Source organism: Hemitrygon akajei, chromosome 10 (assembly GCF_048418815.1).
Source record: "Hemitrygon akajei chromosome 10, sHemAka1.3, whole genome shotgun sequence".
In the NCBI taxonomy this organism is placed as follows: Eukaryota; Metazoa; Chordata; class Chondrichthyes; order Myliobatiformes; family Dasyatidae; genus Hemitrygon; species Hemitrygon akajei.
This window is the reverse complement of record NC_133133.1, coordinates 152,598,989-152,626,439: the sequence shown is the minus strand read 5'-3', so window position 1 is coordinate 152,626,439 and position 27,451 is coordinate 152,598,989. Positions and strand designations below refer to the sequence as shown.

Sequence of the window (27,451 nt, the reverse complement as noted above, 5' to 3'; positions counted from 1 at the left end):
ACCTTTTGGTGCGGAGTTAATTTGTCTAAATATTTTGCATTTAACTCTTCTTGACTTCCAGCCAGGTACAGGTATAGATTATAATCAATGTTTCAATGACAAACTCTGCCATCTTCATCCCAATTTGGTTATAATCGATACCTATACCTGAGTGGAAGCCCAGAAGAGATTATTCATCATATAAGCCGGGAAAGCACTAGATCCTTTTTAATATTTCATTTAATTTTTTTTAACATCTTTCTAGTTATAACAGTTTTAAAATGCTGTAAAATAGAAGAATTAAAACATTTTATTTGGAAATATTGATAGGTTTAACATAATTTTTCAATGTTTACTAACTTAGTTGAAATCTAAAACAAACTTTGCAAGAAATTATTATCCTTCAGACCATTGCCATGTTCTATACTTCTGACTAGTTATTTCTTGACTTTATTTTGGTTTTCAAATATAGTTGGTTTCATTGATTCTCTTTTTTTGGGTTTTTTATGCATTTTCTACATCACTACAGATAGAAAAAAAACCCCAAACCAAAATGAAGAAAATTAATACAGTGCAAAAATAAACATACAATAATCATATAATACAAATAAGATCATTGAGAAAGCACCCAAATTTAAGTTAGTATCCTCCCCAAGCCCCGCAACAAAAAAAACTCCAGACCAACCACAACACAATATAGAGAATATAAATCAGGACATTCAAACCCCCAAAACTGTAAATACACTTGAAAACAGAAGATAATAATGCCTACTACCAAAAAAAAGAGCTGAAAGCAAGGGACCGAAAAAAAAACCTTAAATAAGAGGAAGGTTATGAAAGTACTCAATAAAAGGTCCCCAGACCTTATGGAACTTTATATCCGAATTAAGAACTGAATAATGAATTTTTTCAAGGTCTAAGCAGGACATAATATCATTAAGCCATTGAGCATGCGTGGGCGGGGCAACATCTCTCCATCTAAGGAGGATTAAACGTCTAGCCAGGAGAGAAGCAAAAGATAATATTCGACACTTAGTTGAACTCAAACGTATATCTGTCTCACCCAAAAAACCAAACAAAGCAATTAAAGGGTTAGGTTCTAAGTGGTGATTCAGAATATAGGATAAAGTTATGAAGACATCTTTCCAAAATTTCTCTAAGCTAGGACAGGACCAGTACATATGAATAAGAGAGGCCTCGCCCCTTTTGCATTTATCACAAAGAGGACTAATATTAGGGTAAAATCGAGATAATTTAGAATTAGACATATGGGCTCTATGAACGATCTTAAATTGTAAAAGGCAATGGCGAGCACAAAGAGAGGTTGAATTAACCGATTTGAGAATCGAGTCCCAAGTCTCATCAGATAAAGAGATATTTAAATCATGCTCCCAAGCCATTCTAATTTTATCCACAGGGGCACGCCGTAAGAATGCTAATTTATCACGAATAAATGATATTAAACCTTTACCCAGTGGATTAATAGAAAAATAAATCCATAACATTTTTCTCAGGCATTTCAGGGAAGTTAGGAATTAAAGGATTAATAAAGTGTCTAATTTGGAGATATCTAAAAAAATGGGCATTAGGCAGATTGAACATTGATTCTCTTATGATTCTTTAGATTAAAGGGTGAAAATATGCTTGGTGATACATTTATGCCGACAGAAATCGAATAATTGAGGAACAAAGCTATGTTGGTCTGTCGGCACTGGATTCGGACACTGCAAAGTCTCCTCCAGCCCAATCAATCTTGCAAAGTCCTCCCTGCGTACCTCAGTTGTGTAAATGGGCTGAGCTGCCTTACAGATTAAGTTAAGCAACAGTGTGATATGGTTGTGCTTCTGGATTGTAACTCGTAAACAACTTACCAGATCCTCCATCACAGTCCTTGAGTATGTTCTAACCCATTGGTAGGTAGGTTATGAATACTATCTGTCTTCTCCAGCTGATGAACCAGGGTTCCATCATGTTAATGAACACTTCGAAGAAGTAGTGAAAGTAGCAAAGGCACATGATGTAGTCCAGGTGGGGGACCTCTGATATCAACACCAACAGCACTTCCATTCAGAGTCTTGAAGGAGATGGTTGTCTGTAGTGAGCAAACCAACACGAAGTACAAACCTGAACAGCAAACAAAAAAAAAAGTAGGTGCTAGAAATCTGAAATGAAAAGAATAATTGTTGTGAAGGAGAAAGGAAAGGACCGTGGGTTTATTCTTCAATACTCCCTGCTCATTTGGAGATTGACTTGTTGCAGAACTTTGAAAGACTCGGCCATGAGTTGTCATGGAAGCAGATAAACAGATGCTTCATCCTTTGGCAAAGGATTTTCTCAGTTTTCACATATCCCATGGAATGTTTGATGTGAACTCCTCTAATCTCCTAATCATCTTGTATATTCAATCCGATGGCTGGAGACTCATCAGCTTCACTTTTCTCTTGATTATGATTCTCATATTACTGTTCCTGGCCATTACTACTGTTGGGGGTTATTACCATTTGACAACCCCACATTGATCCCTTGTCTTTCTTGACTCTCTGCCATTGACTAATCCGAGGAGTCTCTTCTTTGCAGCGTACCCTGCTAATCTGTGCTGTCCTCCAGTGAGCGATTAGTCATTTTTCACTTTCAGCAGGACTCTACTCATAACATTTGTTCCGTAGCATTAGTTTATAAAAGAGCCACTCACATTCAATATGATACTGTTGAAAACTCTGAAGGCACACATCTTGACTTCACACCTCCAGCCAATCTCTTTTCCGACCATTATAGAGTATCAGGATGAACTCATAACACTTGTATTAGCGACGAGGACTTGCATTAGGGTATGCAAGGATCCATGTTGCAAAACCACGTGTGGTAAATTCGATTTGGGTCTCTAGAGCCAAGCATCTGCTGCAGATGTTTCCGATGTTTTCATACTTCTGTCTGTTGCTGCTTTAGGGATTTCAGGCTCTTTCACAGGAATGAATGATTGTACTTTTTTTCCTAACAAGAGCACAAGGCAGAGGATAGCTTTCAGTATGCTTGTTTGCTAGTATAGTTAGCTTCCCAAATGTACAAGGTCTCAGTTTAAACCTCGGGTATTTCAGAGAACCCATAGATTGAGCTCTTAATGAACCCAAGGTGTCAATGATACCTTTCCAGAGAACTTGTATGACTACTTCATTATTGCTCATTTAGCAGTGAGAATCCTCTTGAAATTCTCTTTTATTTCATCATGCCAATAAAGATTCAATAAAAGTCTCCAGCAGAACGAAGATGTTGTAGGAGCCATATGACAACATGTAGCTGAGAGAAGAATTCCATTAGCTACGTTGAAGGTCAAATTCCTCTGCCTTCTGTATGACTTGCCCGCAGGGGTCACTGAATGCTGAGTTCGGGAGTGTGAGCAGGACTGGCCTGACAGCATACATGGGAGAAGGATGACAATGGCAGGTAGTGCTGGAGATGGGCTCTCCCTGGAAGTGATACCAAGCAGTAGCTAATCGATCACGGGTTTTCTCAGCCCACAGTGTAGCCAAAGCAGAAATGTACCAGCATTTTCTCACATGCACCACACTACGACTTCAGAATTAGAGTGCGCTGATTAAATTACACCAATCCCTGATTTTACAGATTTACAAATACTTTGAGCACGTTTTTTTCTCCACAGCAATACTTTGTAAGTAAAGTCACATTTTAATTTAAAATGAATGTTTTATGTTAAGCAACCCCATTGTCATGCAGTTCACCACCAACATTTGCCTAATTTTTTTATGACTTCTCAGAGTTGCTGCACTTAAGAGTCAGTGCTGGGATTCAACATTTCTTTTGTTCATACAAGTGAAGGCACCAAAGTACCCACAAGCTTCGAGCGGGCTTGCATTATACCAGTGCCTAAGGAGAATGTGGTAACCTGCCTCAATGACGATCGTCCAGTAGCACTTGCATCCACTGTGATGAAGTGCTTTAAGAGGTTAGTGGTGAAACACGTCCTCCTGCCTGAGCAGCAACTCGGATCTGTTCCAATTGCCTACCATCACCACATGTCAAAAGCAGATGCCATTTCATCGGCTCTTCACTCAGTCTGGGAGCATCTGGATTGCAAAGATGTATACATCGGGAGGCTCTTCATTGACTATAGCTTGGCATTCAATACTATTATCCCCCTCAAAACTAATCAATACGCTTCAAGACCTTGGCCTCAGTATCTCCTTGTGCAATTGGATCCTTGATTTCCTCACTTGCAGACCCCAGTCAGTTTGGATTGGCAACAACATCTCCTCCACAATCTCCATCAACACAGGTGCACCACAAGGCTGTATGCTTAGCCCCCTGCTCTACTCACTTTACACTTATGACTGTGAGGCTAAGCACAGTTCCAATACCATATTTAAGTTTTTCTGATGACATTAAAGGTGGTGACAAATCAGCATATAGTAGGGAGATTGAAAATCTGGCTGACTGGTGCCATAACAACAACTTTTCACTGAATACCAGCAAGACAGAAGATGATTTATTGACATCAGAAGTACATTGGAGGTCCATGAGTCAGTCCTCATTGGAGGATCAGCAACTTTAAATTCCTTTGTGTTATCATGGGTCCAGCATGTAAGTGCCATTATGAAGAGAGCACAGCAGCGCCTCTATTAGAAGTTTGCAAAGATTCAACGTGCCATCTAAAACTTTGACAAACTTTTATAGATATGTGCTGGTGATTATATTGACTGGTTGCATCACAGCCTGGGATGGAAAAGCTTACAAGAAGTAGTGAGAATGGCCCAGTCCCTCTAGGGCAGTGGTCCCAACCACCGGGCAGCAAAGCATGTGCTACCGGGCCACGAGGAAACGATATGATTAGGCAATATGAAACAATATGAGTCAGCTGCACCTTTCCTCATTCCCTGTCATGCCCACTGTTGAACTTGAACACACACGAGGTCATCAGTCAGTCATTAACCTACGACTGCTCGATGAGTGAAAAGCAAACGTCGCTTGAGAGTTTCTTTGGAAGAGGTGGTAGGGGACATAAAAGGCCTAACGATGATGATAACGCAGAGACAGCTGAGGCCAAGACTGCAAAAAAAAAGAAAATATGACAAGTCGTACATAAAATATGGCTTTAATGTGACCAGTGACTCACACGCTCCAAGCCCCATGTGTGTGATATGTAGAGACAAGCTGTCTAATGAGGCAATGAAGCCCTCAAAACTGCTTCGGCACCTTGAGTCCAAGCACCCTGCACTTAAAGACAAATCCATTGAGTTTTCTGAGCAGAAAAAAGAAGCCTAAGAAGCCTTTCACTGTTGGTGAAGAATTGATTCTGCCTGCTGCCAAGGACATGTGCCGTGAACTGTTGGGAGAAGCTGCAGCAAACAAGATGGCACAGGTTTCTCTTTCAGCTTCCACAGTTTCAAGGAGAATCGATGACATAGCAGAGGACATTGAAGCACATCTGTTGTATCAGCTTAACAAATTACCATGGTATGCTATCCAGGTTGACGAGTCTACTGATGTCGACAACAAGGCAATACTTCTGGTTTATGTGCGATATATATTTCAAGACGATGTGCACGAGGATTTGTTGTGTGCACTGCCGCTGCTAACTAACACAACTGGGGCAGAACTATTCAAGTCTTGAATGACTACATGTCAGGCAAACTGGACTGGTCATTCTGTGTTGGAATATGCACAGACGGGGCTGCAGCTATGACTGGGCGGCTGTCTGGTTTCACTACCTGAGTCAAAGAGGTTGCTGCTGAATGCCAGTCTACACACTGTACACAGGGAAATGCTGGCTAGCCAAAGAATGTCACCTGATCTTAACAGTGTATTGAGTGACGTTGTTGAAGTTATCAATCACATCAAAGCAAAAGCTCTTAACTCACATCTGTTTGAGCAGCTTTGCGAGGAAATGGATGCAGAGCACAAAGGCCTTCTCTTACACACTGAAGTCAGGTGACTATCAAGGGTTTTTGGGTTAAGAGAGCCACTACAGAGATTTTTTTCAGGAAAAAAGTCACCACTGGCAGCACACTTCAGTGACGAGGAGTGGATAGCAAAACTCACTTATCTGTGTGACATCTTCAACCTGCTCAATGAACTCAATTTGTCACTTCAGGGGAGAATGACAACTGTCTTCAAGTTGGAAGATAAAGTGTCAGCTTTCAAAGCCAAACTGGAACTGTGGGAACGGTGAGTGGACAGGGGCATATTTGACATGTTACCAACATTAGCTGGGATTTTGGGAGAGACTGAGGCTGCACCGTCCTTCTCACAGCTGGTGCGTGATCACCCATCTTCGCTGTCGACAGAATTTGAGCGTTACTTCCCAACCGCAAATGACCCAAAATGTGCAAAGGAATGGGTCCGTGACCCGTTTGTGAATGTCCCCGGTGAATCATCCATGTCAGCACAGGAAGAAGATCAACTCCTTGAGCTTGCAAATGACGGTGGGTTGAAAAGTATGTTTGACATAACATCTCTGCCGGCATTCTGGATCAAAGTCAAGGCTGAATATCCTGAGACAGCCACGAAAGCACTGAAAATGTTGCTTCCATTTCCCATATCATATCTCTGCGAAGCGGGGTTTTCTGCAAAGAATGCAATGAAAACTAAATTGAGGAATAGACTGGACATAAGGAGTTTCCCTCGAGTATTGCTGTCTCCCATCACCCCTCGATGGGACCATCTTGTTGCAGGGAAACAAGCCCATTCAGCAATATTGATGTGTTGCAATGATTTTATATGTTTGTACAAGGAAAATACATGCTGTGTGTTTAATATCCAAACGTTACTTAAAATGTTATGATGCTTTTGACTTATAAGTGACTTATCACTATATTCATGCGAGGAAAATATGCGCTGTGTGTTTAATATTAAATTCATTAGATAAACCCTTTTAGAAACGAAATTGAGTGTATTAGCCATTTATAAGTGACTTATAGTTGACTTATCACCCAGATTCTGGTCTTGATTAACGCGCCCGTCGGCCGGTCTGCAAGAATATTGTCAATATTAAACCGGTCCGCGGTGCAAAAGGGGTTGGTGACCCTTGCTCTAGGGTAAAGCCGCCCCATCACTGAGCATCTACGCAGATCGCTATCGTAGGAAAGCAGTATCCGTCATTGAGGAACCCCACCATCCAAGCCATACTTTCTTCTCCCTGCTGTCGTCAGGAAGGTAGTACAGGAGCCTCAGGACCCACACCACCAGGTTCAGGAATAGTTCCTGCCCCTCAACCGTAGGCTCTTGAACCAGAGGAGATGACTTCACTTGCCTGATTACTGAACTGTTCCTACAACTTATGGACTCTTTTTCAAGGACTCTTCATATCACGTTCTTGATATTTATTGCTTATTTATTTATTATTATTATTTCTTTGCTTTTATTTTTGTTTTTGCACATTGATTGTTTGTCCGTCCTGTTGGGTGCAGTCTCTCATTGGTTCTATTATGTTTCTTGAGTTTACTGTGAATGCCCACAAGAAAATGAATCGGGGGTTGTATGTGGTGACATATATGTACTTGGCTAATAAATATACTTTGAATATTGCAAGTCATGCAGAAGTTGTTAGAAACTAAGTTGTAAAGAAATTCTGGTGGGGGAGGGGGGCACCCCAGATAGGTTAAGTGATGGGCAAAGATCCAGCATATAGAACATTTTACAGGAAAAAATGAAACTACATTTTGGCAGGGATGAGAAAAGGAAATGTCAAAATGGTCAGAGATTGCTGAACTTTGAGATTAGGAGGGAACTAGGTCTCCTAATGAATAATTTGCAAACCACTGGTATGCAAGTATAGCAACTAATTAGTAAAGCCAACAGAATGTGATAGTTTATCATGAGGCGAATTGAATTATGTACATTGTTGGTCCCCTTTAAGAAGGTATGTTAATATAATTTCTCAAAATGGGCATTCTGTCCTTTGACTAGTCTTGTATGCTAAAATTTTTATAACTAGGTATGGATTTGGGGAGAATTGTTTCTTTGGGATAATCTAGAACTGGGGAGGGAGGTGGGGAAAAGAGGTTTGCCCTATTAAGACACCAGTATATATTTTTTCTCTCTCTGAGGATCCCAAGCCTTTGAAACTCTTCAAAGGCATTAGAAGCAGAATTGTTGAATATTTTAAGGGCAGAGTTTCTGGATAAGCAAGGAGGAAAATGGTTATCATGTATGTGGTTGTAATAATGTAGGGGCCATTCAGTCCATCAAGTATATGATGATTCTTGGAGAAATCTTTTTTTAAAAATTCCATCCTCACAATTATATCCCAGAAATCTCCACTCTTTATGTGTCCATCAACTTCCCCAGGTTCGTCTTCACCTATACCAGGGGCAGTTTGCAGTTGTTGATGAATTTATCAGGTAGCATATCTGGTAGGAAGACAGAGGACCTGGGGGAAACCATGTGGCCACCGGGTGAAAATGGAAACTCCTCACAGATGGCAATTTTGGGATGGAACCTGTGTCCCTGGAACAAGGAGGCAGCAGTGTCCAACGTCTGTGCCACCAGGCTGCCTGTTACCATGGGCAAACAGTAATGTTGGAGGAAGGTTGTAGGCAGACTGGACTTGATCTTATTAAATGGTGGAACAATGCTCAAGGAGACAACTGACCTAGTCCTCCTCATTCATACGGGAGCCATAAAACTCTTCTGTGTTTTTTTTATTGTCTCACTTAATGTTAACAATGCAGGCTACAACACAGCTGCAGGTGCTAATGCATTATAATGTCGCTAAATATAATCCAAATTGTTGCTGATTTAAGATCTTTAGCCTGTTGTTAACTATCTCCAAGTATTGAGATGTTCAAACTAAACTGAATTTGAGCACTGGTAGTGTTATTATGTTAAATGTACACTCAATTAGATATCATCAATAGGAATATGTTGATTAGATAAGCACTTTTCAATGTCACCTTCATAACATTGCCAATAATTGGGCATTGTTGTAATGAAGAGCATTTAAAATACTGCATGGCAGCAAATAGACTTTGAACATCAAAGGGAACAGGAAAGAAATGTCAGTCGAAAAACATGATGAGGTGCCGGACTTTGGCAGTGTGCTATGGTGTAGATAAAAATAGTTAAACCATTGCTCAAGGAACAATGATGGGATAAAGACTATGGTTTGATAGGATTCCTAATAGTTTTTAACAACCATCAATCATGAAATGCAAATCTCTGTGATTTCTGGTAACGTCTGGTCTGGTCTCTGGTCATTTCTAGTGTGATGCCTGGTGGGCAGCTTGGTCATGGAGGTTAGTGAAACATTTTACAGCACCAGTGACCTGGGTTCAATTCCACTGCTGCCAGTCTTTATTCTTGCAATGAAAATATGGTTTTGGTTTGTTCAGAATAATGTATCCATTTGAAGACGACAAAAGATACCTACAAAAACTGTTTATTCTGTTATTGTGAGCAATGTGTAAGGTGTTCATGAAGAGGTCAGGTTTTCACATGAAGACGTGCAAAAGTAATGATTTTATTTCCACCAGTTGAAGCCAAATTATTACATTGTAAATACGAAAGGGAATGGAAACTTACACGGAACAGAATGATGCATATCTTGCCTCTCACTTTCAATCACTGTCGGTGTGGTAATTCTCAGCCAATGGTGCATGTCCCTCACTACAGCTGCAGATCGAGTGCTGAAGGTTGTTCCATATGCAAGATACAAGATTGTTATTTCCTGTACACAGTGTAAGGAAAATGAAATAATTGTTAATCCAGATCCAGTGCAGCACAAAATATCACACAATTTAAAGACCACAATAATACCAAAACACACAGTAACTATAAACACACAAGGCAGCTCATGTACATTGATTCTATGTTCATAAAGTGATGCCAGGCTGGACGTAGGTGACTGATGGGAAATAATAAAGTAGTGGTGGAGTTGGTGGGTGGAGGTGTTGATCAGTCTTGCTGCTTGAGGAAGGTCTCCGAGTCTGGTGGTCCTGGTGTGGATACTATGCAGCCTCCTCCCTGATGGGAGTAGGACAAACAGACCATGAACAAAGTGAGTGTGAACCTTCCTGATGGTACTGGCCCTTATCCGGCACCTTCCTCTATATATGTCCTTGTTGGCAGGTAGGTTGGTGCCAGTGATGCATTGGGCAGTTTTGACAACCCATTGTAGAGCCTTCCTGTCTGCTGCAGCGTAGTTTCCATACCACAAAGTGATGCAGCTTGTTAGGAGGCTCTCTGTAGCACATCTGTAGAATATGGATGTGCACAGTCCAGCTCTCTTCAGCCTCCTCAGAAAGGTGGGCCTTCCTGACTCTGTAGGATGTGTCCTGGGACTGTGAGATGTGCACTCCCAGGAGTGTGGAAACTGCTCTCTTTCCACTGCTGTGCCATCGATGTAAAGGGGGTGTGAGTGGTGCGAGTTCTCTTGAAGGTGAGAATCATTTCCTTTGTCTTGTTGACATTGAGGGAGAAATTATTTGGCTGGAATCAGGCCTCGAGCTCTTCTACCTCCTCTCAGTAGGCTGTCTCCTCATTGTCCGGCCGCTGTCGTGTCATCAGCAAACTTGACGATGAGATTGCTCGGGTCTTTGGCCGTGCAGTCGTGTGAGGAGTGTATAGCAATTGTGAAGGGACGGTCTGGGTGCCTGTTTTGTAGAGAGCCGATGATACTGTAAAGCTCTCCCGGTGTACCTTTGGCATTTGCACTCAGGGTGAGGGGTGATGGGATGTAGACCGCAGTGATGAATAACAGTAAACCCTGCAAGTATCTATCTATGTGGTTGACATCCCCAGTAGTGATTGCTAACTGCAGCTGAGTTTGTGCACCGCCCTTAATGTACACATGAGTTTTAACTTCCTTGCATTTCCTCGATAGGGAGTTCCTGTCTGCGCAGAACAGGGTCATCCTGTGGAGCTGAAACGCCGAGCCAGTCATGTTATTATTTAACCACATTTCAGTGAAAACCAGGATGCAGCAGCTTCTAATCTCTTTCTGTCTGTTCATTCTCAGTCTCATTTTTTTAAATCTCAGAGTGGACATTGGCTGGGAAACGTGATGGTACCGCTGGTCGGGTTGGGTTGTCTCAGCTCTCTTGCCGCGTTTCTGCTTCTGCCACTGCTTCAGCTGAGCCACTTGGGGCGTGTCGCTGTCACTGGGTCCCACCACCATAGAATTCCTCGTCCTGTTCCTGTCGAGCTGACCAACAACTCTGCTGCCGGTGGATTAAATGTAATTTTGTCATGATAGTTCAGGGTCGCTGTATTCGCGTGCCTTTGGACAACTGAAATCCCTGACTGGAAACTTTGAAACACTGTCTAAGGATGCTTGGAATCAGATGGTTATGTTGAACATCCACAAACAGCAAGGGTCTTCAGACTTTGCTGTCCCATCAGGATAGTAAGCAGTTTGTGGATGCAGGCGGGAACGTATGAGGGTCAGGTGAATATGATCCTGCTCAGCTGTTTGAGTGGGACCTTGCATCGATTAGGTTTCGTAGGTACTTTTTGAAGCCTCATGCCTGCCCCGAGGAATCGCTCGAACACTGATATTTTCAGCTCACAACCTACAGTGACAGCAACCTGCCGAAATGTCTATCGTCTGGTGGCATTCACATCAACCATTATGAAGTGCTTTGAGCGGCTACACTGGACCCTTTCCAGTTCGCTTATCGCTCAAAGTGATCCACTGACAATGTGATAGCCTCTGTGCTGTCCCGCCTGGAAAATGGGGTCTCATGTGCCAGACTGCTGTTTATAGACTGTAGTTCAGTGTTCAACACCCATCATTCACCAGAAACTGTCCTCGCTGGGTTTCAACACCTCCCTCTTCAACTAGAGACTGGACTTCTTAACAGTGAGGCCACAGTCATTCCGTGTGGGCAGCAACGTCTCTTGTCCCATTGAGCTGAGCACTGGTGCTCCCCAAGGCTGTGTACTCAGCCCACTGCTGACGCATGGCTGGACCACAGGATCCAATTCAAGCTGTGTCATCAAGTCTGCGGATGACACAACAGTGGTTGGCCTTATCAAGAATGATGACGAGACCGAGTATAGAGAGGAAGTGGTGTGGTCGGTGGATTGGTGTGAGAACAACAACCTAAGCTTGAATGTGGAGAAGACAAAGGAAGTCATTGTGGACTTCAGGACGTGCAGGTGAACCATAATCCTCTGTGAATATATCGCTCCTCCAGAGTTAAGTGCACCAAGTTCCTGGGAGTTCACCTGGTCCTTTAATATCACCTCCCTGAACAGCAGCACCTCCATATCCTAAGAAAATTGAGACAAGCAAGGCTCCCACTCCCCCACCCACCATCCTAACTACGCTTTACAAGAGCACTATTGAGAGCATCCTGACAAGTTGCATCTCGTTCTGGTATGGAAGCAGTTGAGCATCGGAGCTGAAGACCCTGCAAAGGACTGTGAGGACAGCTGAGAGGATAAAAGAGGTCTCGCTGCTATCCACTGGGGACAGTTACCAGCAGAGCTGCATTCGTATTATGAGGGATCCGCCCCTCATCCATCTAGCATCCTTTCTGACTTTCTACCATCGGGCAGGAGACTACGATGCATAAAAACAAAAATGGTCAGGATGAGAAGCAGTTTCTTGCCCCAGGCCATTGGGCTTCTGAACTCCCGGCTGCATCGTATTCGAAGGGCCACCAGTTAACCTGTTCTGTACCTTCCAATATTTCATTTATGCACTTCAGTTTATTTTTGTGATCCATCTGTAGATTTTATCCTTGCCTTCATAAGTTATCGTGTGTTATGTGTGTTCTGTGTACTCCTGTGTTTTACACGCTGGTTTGGAGAAATGTTGTCTTGTTTCTATATACATTATGTGGTTATTATATATATACACACACATAGTTAAATGACAATAAACTTGATTTGACTTGACTCAGCTCCTTCATAACATCCCTGGCCCATGGGTGATGTGCAGCAGGACTGTAGTGGACAGGGCGTGGGGTGCTCACAGCAGGTTTACTTTCTGAGGCAACTCTACCTGTGTCCATATGGAGACTGCAAGAAAATACACTGGACTGTGCGTTATGGAATGGCATTGGTTCAGTAGTTCCATTGATATCAGAGAAATGCACACAGTATACACCCTGAAATTCTTTTTCGTCATGGACATTCATGAAAACTGAAGAGTGCCCCAAAGAATGAATGACAGTTAAATCGTTAGAACCCCTAAGCCCCCCTACTCCCCCCTTCCCCATGCACAAGCAGCAGCAAATCAACAACCATTCCTCACCCCCACCCACTTCTGCAAACAACCATCAGCACCCTCCACCCACCAAGCAAGCAATAGCAAAGCCCCCAAGAAAGACCATGATCTGCAGTACGACAAAAACTAATTGTTCACCCGACAATCATAAATGCCACAGGCTCTTTCTTTCTCTCTCCCTAACGAGGGACAGAGAGGTGTCCGCTTTCACGGTGACAGGAGAGACATAAAACAACTTACTGATTTGCGGTGTTAAAGGTCTGTTGCGTTGCTTTTCTTTTTGAGTTCTGCGATCCAAGAATCGGAAACAACCACCGCAAAGAACTGCAGTCTGAGTGTAACAACAGATCAGGGTCTACAACAGAACCCCATCCACCCTGAAAGGGTAAAGGAGAGACGGCAAAGGTTGAAATTAGGCTGTTTTGGTAGATGAACATGAAGGAGTCACAATTTAGCACCAGCCTGGTTCTGCCTCCACCTACAAATGACAGCTGAGAATTTTGCATAATCTCAGCCATTGGATTTCAAGCTCCAAGTAACAATATTGGAGTGTGGAAATAGATTTATATGCGGTTCCCTAAGCTGCAGCAATCTGTCCATTGAGTAAGTCAATTACCTTGGCATATTTTCCCATGACTGTGTCCTCTTGGGAAGGACTGCTGACCAAACCAGAGCGGCTTCTATTCATGTCTCAGCTGCCTGCGGCCCCCTCGTCCCAAGGTCTCGTATGAAATGAGACCTTGACTTTCAGTCTCTGGCTGTTGGTTCCTCAAAGTGCCTTTTTCAAAGAGGTGATGCCCTTTGAAGTCAAAAACAGTTTTGTAGTTTCATGTGAATGCTAGCCTTATGTTGACTCTAGCATTTCTGGATACATTAGGATTAGTTTCACTTAAAGAGCAATCATAATTAGAGTGATTTAATATAGTCATGAGACAAGACCAAGAATTATTATGCTCTGGACTTCACCATCATTAAGGATGAGTAGTTAGTGGGATTTTGTATCCAATTATCCAAAACTAATGAACCTGACTGGGTGTGGTTAGGTTGCAAAATTTTGCCCTAATTCATTGCCAACTTAACTCATTTCGCTAATATTCTAGGACTATAACTATTGTTTCTGTGAATCACAGTGCGAATGTTTTGAAATTTTGATGTCTTGTCTACTTAAACTGAATAAACCAGTGGGCAATACAGTTACTCACTTCGTCGTGTGATGTTTGAGATGCAAATTATTTTGATGAAACGCTGACGGCTATTTGCCTGACATGGGAGCACTTTGCTACATTGACTGAGGGAATGTTTGGGAATATAGGGATGTGATTAACATTGTAGATAAATTCTGTTTTGGTCATGGCAGAATGGTTGCCACAATGTTCATAATATTGTGCTAGAGTCAGTTGAAGAACAGTATATATGGATGTGAAAAAAAATTCACAGAAAATGAGTAAGTTGTAACATTGCATTCTATTTTACAGAAAGTGATAACCTGAGTCTAGGCACATAGTTGGCCGAAATCCTGGAAATTCAAAAGCCTGTGGAAAGAAAAACACACATGATAAGGGTCTATATGTAAGGTTGTCAATATAGTTACGGCATTAAGGTATTGAAAAGAATGTGGATGCATGAATGAAAAGCTGATGAATGACAAAAGTGTTAACTTTTCATTCATGCACCTATGAATGAGAATGTTTAACAAATGTATTCTGACAGGAGAGATGTCAGGAGTGAAGTTTCTTAAAGGCTTATTGAAAGTCCCAACTTTACTCTTTTCAAATCTGTACATATCTAAGTTGTGTAGTTTCAAACTGAAGACTTGCAGAAATTTCTCTAGTTTCTGCTAAGCCTATTTCCTGCTTGCAAAATGTCAGTCATAAGGTCGTGCAGTTAAGTAGCTAATCCTGCAAATGCATATTCTTGAAACTTGTAAGAGCATTGTACATTCATCTTTAGAAAATGGTCTCAAAATAAAGTTCACGTACACATTCTCGTGGCTTTTTAATCATGCTGACACAGTGGATCTGATTTAATGAGTTAACAACAGAATTTCTTCCCCAAAGAGTCGTCCTTTAGACATCACTGTCCAAAAGTCTTGGGCACATGGATATAGCAAGGGTGCCTAAGACTGATGCACAGTACTGTAGTAATTTTATATTTTGCACTGTAATGCTGGTGCAAGAAAAAAAAATTCATGACGTGAGTGATAATACATCTGCTTCTGATAGAGTCCCTGTTGTGGACTGAAAATGGGAAGGGGACAGGGAGAAGGGGAATCATGGTTGGGAAAAGGGGAAGGGAGAGGGAAGAGAACAGGAAGCACCAGAGAGACATCTGTAATGATCAATAAAGCAATTGTTTGCCTTGTGTGTCAAGGCTGTGTGTGTCTGCAACTGTGCTAACCCTGACCTGGCACTCCTTCTCTTGCCACCTGTCCCACACCCCTCCCGTGGTGCTCCACCCTCGCCATTCCCGACATCCTGTGCTCCTGCCAGACTTTCAAACTTACTCACTGCTCCATGTTGACAAATACAGCACTGTGCAAAAGTCTTAGGCACCCTAGCAATATAAATGTGCCAAAGACCTTTGCACAGTACTGTAAATTTGTCCAGACTATGAAGACCAACTTTCATTTGAGGTAGAATTTGTCCTTGCCCATTATCTATGCATAACTTCTATCTAAATAAAGTGACTAATTAGTAATAAAAAGCATGAACACCTTTTATCCCTCTGAAGCGAGGGAGACTAAGGCCAACTGTTGTCCTGCATGACACTGCCTACCTAATTTGCCACTGGTGAAACTTGGTCTGTAAGCCTCAATATCAATGTATGTACTTGTCTACAAAACTGTCAGGAAGCTTCAGACACCTATATTAATTGACCATTAAAAAAAGTTATTAATGTATGTTTTTTGCATCATCAAAATTCCTTTGCATTATGTATATAAAATCAGTTAATCTCAAAGCTTCTGCACCAGCTATGATAAATTGAAAATGACAATGATCTTTGTAACAATACACAAGTTTGTGTTTTATTATTTGAATCAAGCAGAAATGAGATGATTTCATTTTAACTGGAGACAGATGGCTGGCTGCTCGCTTCCTGAGGGAGAATGTATAGTTTTGATCATTTGTGTTTAGCTTATTTTGATATTATCATTTAAAGTAACATTTCACAAATTGGCTTAAGAATATTTTTGTTAATTGACTAATTAAATAATTCCCTTCACATTTTCAGTTTTGTTGGAAGTCTGCCTATATTCAGTAGCAAGGTTGTAAATAGATAATTTTTTGAAAATCTGTTTTGAAAGTGTATTGTTTGTGAGAAAACAATTTTTGCTTTGTCCAGTGCTTGTTGAAAAAAATCAGTTTGAGAAAAACTCTCCTGAATTTAAAAAAAAATCAAATATGTCAAAGATCTTGAGTCTAATGACCCGTGTTTAAAATTTACAATTTCCAGTAGCAAGATGAGAGTCAGGGAAAACAGAACCATTATGACAGTGACTGAGGAGAAAATAAAGATGAGGTTTGAGGGTGGAAGGGAGAACTTAATACACTTTAACCAGGTTTTATTAGCAAAAGCTGTCCGTTTGAAATTAAAACACAAAATATTGAAAACACCCAACAAGTCAGGCAGCATCTATGGAAAGAGAAATGGTCAACACTTAAGAATGACTTTTCAACAGACAGAGTGGAGAAGAAGGTGTTGCCTTCATCTGTCAGTGCTGAGGTGGGACTTCGTCACAACCGAATACTAAGTTATTGCTGAGACCACACTTGAACTATTGTGCTGTGTTCTCGTTGCCACCAAGCTAAAAAAGAGGTCAGAAACCATTCACGACTATGCTACTGAAACTGGGGCTTGAATTGTAAGGAGAGACTAGATAGGCTGGGAATTCTTTTCCAGCAGTGTAGATGACTGAGAGGCGACCTTGTAATGACCTATGAAGTCATGAGGGGCATTGATAAGGTGAATAGTTGCAGTCTTTTTCCCAGGGTAGGGAATTATAACACTGGAAGCCACAAATAAAAGAAGTCAAAAAAAAGTTTAAAGTGTCTTAGGGACATCTTTTTTCACATAGAAGGTAGTAGATGTATGGACCAGGTTGCCAGAGGAAGCTGCAGAGTATTTGGACAGGTACATGAATAGATGGGTTTAGATGGATGTGAGTCAAATCAATTTTCATTGGCCTCGCCACGTTGGGCTGTTTTTCAGCTGTATACCTCTGAGTCTAAAATGAGGGAAAAAAAGAAATCAGTATTTTCCCCAGCTTGTTGTGTGTCTGGGTATTAATTTGAATTGGGGAAGCCAAATATTGAGACTCCATAAAAGTCTAAAACAGTTTGCTTGGCTCTTGCATATGGTAAGCAGCATACTAAGGAGGAGTCCTAACATGCCAGAGACAGGTCAGTCTAGACTTTCTACCAGACTATGGCCGTTTGTATTGTTTTCACAAATACAAATTAAGAGGCAGTACTAAATAAATAATCCAAAAATAATCATGAGGTAGAACATGCTAATTTAGCCCTTTTTTAAAAAAAAAATAATTTTGGTCAGAATATATTTGCTTTGAAATTGGATTACTGAGCAATTTGCGAGCTAGTTGGGTGGATTCAAAACTGGCTGAGAGGTAGGAACCAGAGGGTGGTGGTTGAATATTATCTCTTGGAATGGAGGGTGGTGACTAGTGGTGTTGGTTTTGTGACACTTGTTATTCGGTATTTCTGCATATGATTTGCGTGTCAGTACACAAGGCTTGATCGGCAAGTTTGCAGATGACCTGAAGCTAGGTGGTGGTGTTGATAGGGAAGAAGGTTATAGTAGATTACGCAAGGATCTTGATCAGTTGGGGAAGTGGGCTGAGGAATGATCTTAAATATGGATAAGTGTGAGGTGATGTGGTTTGGAAAGTCGAAACAGTATGTAGGACATTCATTGTGAATGGCAGGGTACTAGGGATTTAATTGAACAAAGAGACCCGGGGTGTAAAGTGTGTCGAAAAGCTGAGTCATGCGTAGACAAGGTGATGAAAAAGGCATTTAGAACGCTGGCCTCCAGCAGTTGGGGCATTGTGTCCAGGAGTTATGACATAATTTTGCAGTTGTTCAGTCATTGGTGAGGTATACCATTCTAGCCAGCCTGTTAGATGAAAGATGAGGGAAGAGTGCAGGAAAGATTTAGAAGGATGTTGTCAGGTCCAGAGGGCCCAAGTTGTAGGGAGTAGTTGGCCAGACCAGGTCTTTATTCTTCAGAACATAAAGAGAGAGAAGGGTGACCTTACAGAATTGTTTAAAATTATGAGAGGCATTGTAAGGTGGATAGTAACCGACTTTTTCCCAGGGTGGGAGAGTCCAAAAGAACTGGACATAGAGTTAGGATAAGAGGGGATAGATTTAAAAGGGACCTTAGAGGCAATTTTTTCACACACACGGTGGTTGGCATATGGAATGAACTGCTTGCGGAAGTGCTTGAGGGAGATAAAATAGTTTTATTAAAAGCACTTTGTTAGAGAGATGGAGTAGAGGGGCCTGGAGGGATATGGGCTGAACATAAGAAACTGGGACTAGCTAGGTAGACCTTGTGGTTGGCATGGACTTGCGGACCAAAGGGTCTGTATCTGGGCTGTACCACTCTATGATTTTATAACTTGGAGTTGTGTTTTGAAATTATGCATTTGTCCAATTGATGTAATTTCTGGTTAATTTTTGAACAACATTGATTAGTTAATATGTACCACATTTCTTAAAGAATATGGAGAAGGTGACACATTGCACAATAATTCGAAACAGATATGGCTGAAAGTCTAAAGCTGAGAATGTTTGGAAAGATGGGGTCTGGGGGAGATGAGAGTTGGAATAGAATGAACTGGTTGAGAACAGAGAGTTTGTGTAAGAACATGGTGTGTTGAGTATGGTTCATTTCAGATCAAATCCATGCACAGTGTATATTGCAATTCATTTTGGTTGGAAGAAAGGGTAATTAAATATGTGCTCTTCTGCTGCTTTTTGTTTGTTAGTATCTTAGTAATGTACTCATAAATTTTTAAACCAGCTCCATGGAGAGAATATTTGGTGGAATTTGAGGGTGAATTTGATGAATGGGCAAGGGAAGTGGTGACCAGGTGAGAGTTCTCAGAGTTAAGACCTTTTTAAATGATGAAATGCAAGGATATTGGAAGCTACAGCTGCTAGAAAAAGTTTGGGAACCCTTTGCAATTACCTGGTTTTCTGCATTAATTACTCATAAAATATGATCTGATCTACATCTAAGTCACAATAACAGACAAACACAATCTGCATAAACTAAACACACAAACAATTGTACTTCTCGTTAATACTGAGTACACCATTTTAAACGATCACAGTCTAGGTTCAAAGAAGTACATGAACCACTAGGTAATGCCTTCTACAAAAGCTATTTGGAGTCAGGTGTTCCAATCAATGAGATGAGATTGGAGGTGTGGGTTGTAGAGATGCCCTGCACTCTATAATTAAAATAGACATCCTGCTCTTCTCAGATCTGTTTAAGTGCACCATGCCTCGATCAAAACAACTTCCAGAGTACCTTAGAAGAGGAATTGTGGAGATGCATGAAGCTGGAAAAGGCTACAAAAGCATTTCTAAAGACCTGAGTGTTCATAGTAAAAGATATTGTCTCCAAATGGAGGAAATTCAGTACTGTTGCTACTCTCTCTAGGAGTGGGCGTCCTACAAAGATCACAACATGAAATGCTGAAGAAGGTGAAAGAGAACCCAAGAGTAACAACAAAATACCTGCAGAAATCTCCAGAACTTGCTAAAGTCTTTGTTCATTGTCCACTATAAGAAAAACACTGAACAAGAATGGTATTCATGGAAGGATACCATGGAGGAAACCACTGCTCTCCAAAATTTACATTGCTGCACATCACAAATTTGCAAAGGACCACCTGGATGTTCTACAATGCTTCTGGGACAATGTTTTATGGACGGATAAGACAAAAGTTGAATTTCTTGGCAGAAATGCACGCCATTATGTTTGGAGGAAAAAGGACACTGCGCACCAACACCAAAAACTCATCCCAACTGTGAAGCACAGTGAAAGGAGCATCATAGTTTGGAGCTGCTTTGCTTCCTCAGAGCCTGAACAGCTTGCAATCATTGAGAGAACAATGGATTCAAAATTGTATCAAGACGTTTTACAAGAGAATGTCACCTGAAGCTTAATAGAATTTGGATAATGCAACAAGGCAATGAGCGGAAACACAAGAGAAAATCAATAACAAAATGGTTTAAAAAGAAGAAAATTTGTGTTTTGGAATGGCCAAGTCAGAGTCTAGATCTTAACCCAATTGAGATACCGTGGCATGACCTGAAGATGGCTGTTCATGTAAGGTATCCCAAAAATATTAATGAACTGAAACAGTTTTGTTTGGATGAATGGTCTAAAATTCCTCCTCACCGTTGTGCAAGTCTGATCAGCAACTACAGGTAATGTTTAGTGGAGGTCATTGCTGCTAAATGATTAAACAATGTGCTCAATTGCTTGACATGAAAAGTACAATTGCTTGTGTGTTATCAGTTTAGGCAGATTGTGTTTGTCTCTTATTGTGACTTAAATGAAGATTAGACCACAATTTCTGAGTGAGTAATGCAGAAATCCAGGTAATTGCGAAGGGTTCACAAACTTTTTCTTGCATCTGCAGCTTTGTTGAGTGCTTACATGCAGTTTTGGATTTGCTGAACAGGAAAATGTGTGATCAGTTTCAATGACTATAAGACACGATGACTTGACATGTTATCCAAAGCAGAAGATCTCTCTTCTATTTTGTTGAACTACATAGTAGTATTGCATAATTAATTATTGACATTTTCATATTCTGTTGCTTGGAAATGATCTTTGCTGTCCACATTAAAGCTGAACTTTAACACCTGGCTTAACCATGCTGACAAATAGTTATTGTCTTAAAACTGCTTAGAAAGCTCCTGAAGAATCTGACTGGGAAGATTCAAATCAAATTTACCAATTGTTCAAGTTAGGTGATTTTGAAAAGGTGTACTGAACTGAGGAGAGGCAATAAAGGATCAGAGGTGTAAGGAGAGTTGACAACCGTTATCTACAAATTGTTGTTGGTTGTGATTGTTGACCTCCAAGCCTATACAGTAGTCTCCAGCTGTGATAAATTTCATTTTGTTTGCTTGGATTGAATTAGCAGTTTTTATTTATTTTATCTATTTAGAGCTACAGCACAGAACAGGCCCTTCCAGCTCAAGGAACAGTGCCAGTCAGCAACCCACATGTTTAACACTAGACCAATCACGGAACAGTTTATTGATCCCCACACAGGATCAGTAGAGTGTTATTATTTACAATATCCAATTAAATTACTAACCTGTACATCTTTGGATTGTGGGAGGAAACCAGAGCACCCAGAGGAAATCAATATGGTCACAGGGAGAATGTGCAAACTCCTTACAGACAGCGCCGGAATTGGACTCCGTGATGTAATAGCGTTACGCTAACCACTATGTTACCGTGGCAACCATATTCTTCCACGCACTATAGTTCTGTGTGTGGTAAAGTGAGGTTACCACTGAACCAGATTTCAGATGATCTTTAATTCATGGTGTAGTTAAACATGTGCAATTGTAATTGCATTTTCAGTTTAATTAATTGAAAGAGTGAAACTGCCTTGTGTTAGGAGGTGTTAAATAAACAAAATTATGCACCAACTCTTAACACTATAATTTTTCTCTATTATGACAACCATGTCGTAAGGTACTTTGTATGAGAACTTACAAATTAACAAGAGAATTATAATGTCGCAGGAAACATTAGATAAATATAAGTGTCTTAATTTTTGTTGAGACATGGGTTTATGCAGTAACTCAGATTCGGGTTTATTATGTGATTTAAATTGTTTTGCAACTTTACAAAAATTTGAAAAAAAATCACTGTTACAAAATAGAGCAAAAAAAAACAAGCAACAATGAAGTACTGTTCATGAGCCATAAAGAATTCTGATGGTAGAGGGGAGGAATTGTTGAGTCTGGGGTCTTCAGGAGCCTGGTTGGGTCTACAACCCTTTACAGCCTCTTGCAACCCAGTGCATTGGAGTTTCCAGTCAACCAGCAAGAACGTTTGAAGTTCACAGTGAATTTATTATCAAAGTACACACATGTCACCATATACAACCCTGAGATTCATTTTCTTATGGGCAAAAGCAGTAAGTACAAGAAACACAATAGAATTAATGAAAACCCCACCCAACAAGATGGACAACAACAAATGTGCAAAACAAAAGCAGCAAACTAGTCAAATACAAAAAGAAAGAGGGAAAAAAAGAAATAATATTAACAATAAATAAGCAATAAGTATCGAGAGCATGAGTTGTAGAGTCCTTGAAAGTGAGTCCATATGTTATGGAATCTGTTCAGTGTTGAAGTGAGTGAAGTTATCCTCTCTGGTTCAAGACTGTAATGGTTGAGGGGTAATAACTGTTCCTGAACCTGATGGTGTAGGTCCTGAGGCTCCTTTACTTTCTTCCTGATGGTAGATTAAGAAAAGGGCATGGCCTGGATGGTGGTGGGCCTCGATGATGGATGCTATTTTTCTGCAGCAGCTTTTCCATAAATATATGCTTTTCTCGTAAATGGACTGGACATTTAGTAGGATTTTCCATACAGGGGGATTGGTGTTCCCATTCCAGGCCATGATGCAAACCATAAATGTACTCAGCACCTTGCATCTAGAGAAGCTGGTCAAAGTTTAGATGATAAAATTCAAAGAAAATAGAGGCACTGCTGTGTTTTTCTTCTTAATGGCACTTTAAGTGCTGGACCCAGAACAGATCCTTTGAAATGATTACATTCCACTGTGAAGTTGCTGACCCTCCCCACTTCTGATCACCCGATTAGGACAGGCTCCTCAACATCCTGTGAACTCCTCCTGAAGTCAATAATCATCTCTTCGGTCTTGTTGACCTTGCGTGGGAGTTTGTTGCTGTGGCACCACTCAGCCAGATTTTCAGTCTTCCTACTGTCTGCTGATTCGTCACCACCTTTAATTCAGACAATGACAGTGGTGTCATCAGCAAACTTAGATACGGCTTTGGAGCAGTGCTTAGCCTCAGTCGTAAGTATAAAACTAGCAGAGCAGGGGCGAAGCATACTGCCTTGTAATGCACCTGTGCTGATGGAGATTGTGGAGGAGATGTTATTGCCAATCCAAACTCACTGGGGTCTGCAAGTGAGGAAATCAATGATCCAATTGCACAAGGAGATATTGATGCTTGGATTTAGAGCTTATTGATTAGTTTTGAGGGAATGATAGGATTGAGTGCCGAGTTGTGGTCAGTGAGGAGCATCGTGATGTATGCATCTTCACTGTTCATCTGTTTCACGATTGAGTTGAGAGCACATGAAGTGGCATCTGCTGTTGACCTATTGTGATGGTAGGCAAATTGAAATGGATCCAAGAATGTGTTCACATTTATAATATCTCCGCCTCGATTCTTGTACTCCAACCAATTTTACTATTTGTTGTGTACAGTAGAGGGTAAAATCTGGTGAGGTGTAGATCGGTGATTCATTTTTCCACTCACGATTTTCCCCACTCAGAATTTGACTAACGTTGCCTGAATTGATTTCTTTAATCTTGTGTCACCCAGACCCCACTTACTGTTTGCTAATAATCTTGGTTGTCCAATAGTTTGTCATTTTATGAATAAAAGAAAATAAAGTAATTTGAAATCTGAATTTATAAGTGAATAGTTAAGATTAGATCCAAATCTACTGTGAATTGATTCACCTCTTGAAAAATAAGAAACCAAATAAAATTGAATGCAAAATATAAAATAAAATTTTGAAGTCCCTTGTTCTATAAATAATAGTGTATTTTTTTTCCTTTGGATGGTAAATGAAAATTACTGTACATTCTATCATTCCCATTCTGACATGTTGGTCCATGGCCGCCTCTTCTGCCACAGTGTGACCACTCTCAGGTTGGAGGAGCAACACCTCATATTCCAGTCTGACGGCACATTACAGGCCCTTCGGCCCACAATGTTGGCATGAACTTCAATTTCTCCAACATCTGGTAATTTTTCCCCTAACACCTCCCCCAGTGCCCCTTCTCCTTTCCTTTGTCCCATGGTCCACTTTCCTTCTTCTCAGCCCTTTACCCTTTATCTTGCCCACCGATCAAACTCCCAGCTTCATCTCCCTCCCCCATCCACCTGGCTTCACCTATTACCTTACTTCCCCTCGCCTCACCTTCCTATTCTGCTCTCTTCCCCCTTCCTTTCCAGTCCTGAAACATCGACTGCTTATTCATTTCCATAGATACTGTCTGACCTCTGAGTTCCTTCAGCATTCTAACTGTTCAGCTTCCTTTTTTTCTTTAGGTTTTTAAATGTATTAACTTATTGCTTTGGAACTCCTATAGTAATCATGGGCATAATTTTTAATAGTTTATTTTTGGTACATAGTTAACTTCCCATTTTGAATGTACATTCTAAAACATTGTTCCATTTTTCTTTTTATAGTCTGCCAGAAATTAATCTAAAAAATTATTTTTTAAAAAAATTTCTGATGTGATATTCTCTATCCATACAATAAAAACAGGTAGCCAATTAAAGCATTTTACATATCCCAACGTATGGCAGTCAGTGATGTTTGCGAAAATACAGCGTGTCCCCAGGTAACAAATAGGATGGTATTATATTATATCTTGTCCGTAAGTTGGAAAATACTGAAAAATCAATTGGTTACTGCACCTCTTCAGTATTGTAATAAATGGCACCATAAGCACATAGGCCACTTGCTAAAAGCAGGGAGAGCGAGTGAACGAATCCACCATTCATAGAAACAAATGTATACAGGACATGCAGGCCAGGCTTTCGAATTGAATATTATTGGAGCTTGTTTGTGTGTATGTATGCCCATAAATTGGGTCCTCATATTCCAGAGATGGCCTATGAGTGTTTAGCATTTGGAGATGTGTGTCTCAAAAGTCTAGTGCTAAAATCTAAATGTGATGGGACAATTGCCACCTTGAGTGGCTAAGTTCCATGGATGAGGGGTTCAGGAGCTTTATTTTGAAGGGTTTCTGTAAGAAGAGGGTGGTGGGACATGAACATTAGGGAACAATAGCTATGGAACTGTGGTTAATTGGATCAAGTAGTCAGACATTGCCTAGTCAGTGCTGAGGGGGTCAGTACTGTAAGTGATAAAGCTCGAGTGAAATTCAGTACAGGAGTTGGAATGTTGTGTTATAGCTGCACAAGGCGCTTGTGAGACCGCACTTGGAAAAGTGTTTGTGGTTCCGATCACTGCGCTACACTTGAGCTTAAGCTAGAGAGGGTTCAGAAAAGATTCACAAGGATTTTGCTGGAAATGGAGGTCTTGAGTTGTAATGTGAGATTGGATAGGAAGGTTTAGACTCCGTATGAAGGCCAAATGCAGATAAAGGTAGGCACCTTGGTCTTTTCCCTGGATTGAAGAAGGCTCGGGGAGTGATCTTACAGAGTTGTCAAATCGTGAGGGGTATTGATATAGTTACAGCTTTTTCACCCAGGGAATGGGGAGTCTAAAATTAAAGGGCATAATTTTAAGTTCAGAGGGGACTGAGCGGTAACTTTTTCACTCATAGTGGGTACATGGATAAGTGGTAGAGGCAAATCAGAACATGCCTAAGAAAGGTTTAGACTCCGTATGAGGGCCAAACGCAGGTAAGTGGGATGAGTTAAGGTTTGCCCTTTGGTCAGCATAGACAAGTTGGGCTGAGGGGCCTATCTATAACACTGACACCTTGCACATTCAAAACTACAGTTAAATATATATTTTTTTTAACTTGCCAGCCTTCCAGTTTGAATTAAAAATATAATTGCACTTGTGTAATGCTGAAAAAAAAGACATTTGTCCAATTAAATTTCCAGAGATGGGGTTTACAAAGGAGTAGTGATGTTAAACTAGGATAATTTGGCCATGCATTGTGAAGATGGAGCTGTTTAGAACACCTCTGTTAGATGGACATTGTAAGGACTCTTGGGACAGAAGTCATTGTAGTGTCATAGATCAGAGTTAAATGAAAATCACATCATGAATGTGCTCAGGCTGTTCAGAAAATGGACTTTCATACTCACCTTGGGGAGAACTTGCATAGTGTAACTTTTTTTAAAAAAAATTGGATTAAAAACTTTGAGAATAAAACGTGTTTTTACTTTGAAGCCTGTTTGTATGCCAGATATCGATGTAGACCAAAAGACACGGAAGCAGAATGAGGCCATTCAGCCCATCGAGTCCACTCTGCCATTTCATCATGGCTGATCCCAGATCCCATTCAACCCCATACACCTACCCTCTCACTATATCCCTTGATGTCCCGACCAATCAGGAATCTATCAAGTTCTGCTTTGAATATACCCAAGGACTTGGCCCCCATCACAGTCTATTGCAGAGCATTCCACAGATTCTTCCTCTCTTTGGCTAAAAAAAAATCCTCCTTAACTTTTTTTCTAAAAGGTCTCCCCTCAATTTTGAGACTGTGCCCTCTAGTTCTGGATACCCCCCCCCCCCCCCCCCCCCACCATAGGAAACATCCTCTCCACATCCCCCCTGTTTAGTTCTTTCAACATTCGGCAGGTTTCAATGAGTACAGGCCCAAAGTTGCCAATGCTCCTCTTATGTTAACCACTTCATTTTCGGAATCAACCTCGTGAACCTCCTCTGGACTCTCTCCAATGACAATATATCCTTTCTGAGATAAGGGCCCAAAGCTATTGACTGTAGAGAATAAGCACATGGCATAACTAAGACTACTGAACTTTTGGTTTATAATAGCTTTGACACTGGGATGTAATAATATATCCTTTTGATATTTAATTCATTCATTCTGCCTTTCTTGATCAGCATCAGTTTTGCTGAAACCCTTTCAAGATTGACCTTCTGCTCAGTGCTTTCCCTGCTATAATCACAATGCTGTAAGATATACTGTGTACTGATTTTAACGTCAGATGACCAAAATATTAGTATTATTGATACATTCCATAAGTTAACAAATAACTAATGCACATGCTGAATTGCTAGCCCTTGGATATAAGTAATGGCTTTAATATAACGGTGTCCTGACCTCTTGTTTGATAATGCACCTAGGATGTCAAGGGATTTTGTCGCACAAGATTTTATTCCATAAAGCTTGGTCACTTTTAAAGCCTCTTGGAGGAACGAGAGTTGTAAACTAGGGGAAGAGATTTCAGAATTCCAGGCACAGCTAGCAGTGGTAGCATTGTCAGGATAGTTTTCAGGAAACACA

At 40.8% G+C, this 27,451-nt stretch overlaps 1 protein-coding gene across 2 annotated transcripts in view; it reads left to right on the top strand.

Moving 5' to 3' along the window:
• The window catches only part of LOC140734834 (dual specificity protein phosphatase 16-like), a 60,491-nt gene that overhangs the window by 8,140 nt on the left and 24,900 nt on the right, over nt 1-27,451 (top strand). The window lies entirely within an intron of this gene.